Raw genomic sequence first — 363 nt, 5'->3', positions numbered from 1 at the left:
AATGTTGTTTTTGTTGTTGTTGTTTTGTTTTGTTTTTTCCTGTAGCAGTATTTTCGTTTAATTACTACATGGTCACTTTCTTACAGGACAGTATTCCATATCCTTTATATCATCTTTTATACTTAATGAACATTAAATCAAGCGTAGACATCCTGTCTAGCCCTCTTGCCCTCGTATGATCCCTTACATTTTAGAAAAGGCAATACTTATTTATGACCTAGTAATTTTGCATTCCACGAATCCTATCTCTGCTCTGGGATTGAAACTATCCCAGTTAATTTTGCTTCCAAAGTCTCCTGTTACAAAAATTTCTTTTGCATTGGTTTTCGAATGCTGTAGCAGTTCTTCCAGGCTCTTTGATGT

The sequence above is a fragment of the Penaeus vannamei genome, unplaced genomic scaffold (genome assembly GCF_042767895.1).
Source record: "Penaeus vannamei isolate JL-2024 unplaced genomic scaffold, ASM4276789v1 unanchor41, whole genome shotgun sequence".
NCBI lineage: Eukaryota > Metazoa > Arthropoda > Malacostraca > Decapoda > Penaeidae > Penaeus > Penaeus vannamei.
This window is presented reverse-complemented; position numbering follows the sequence as displayed.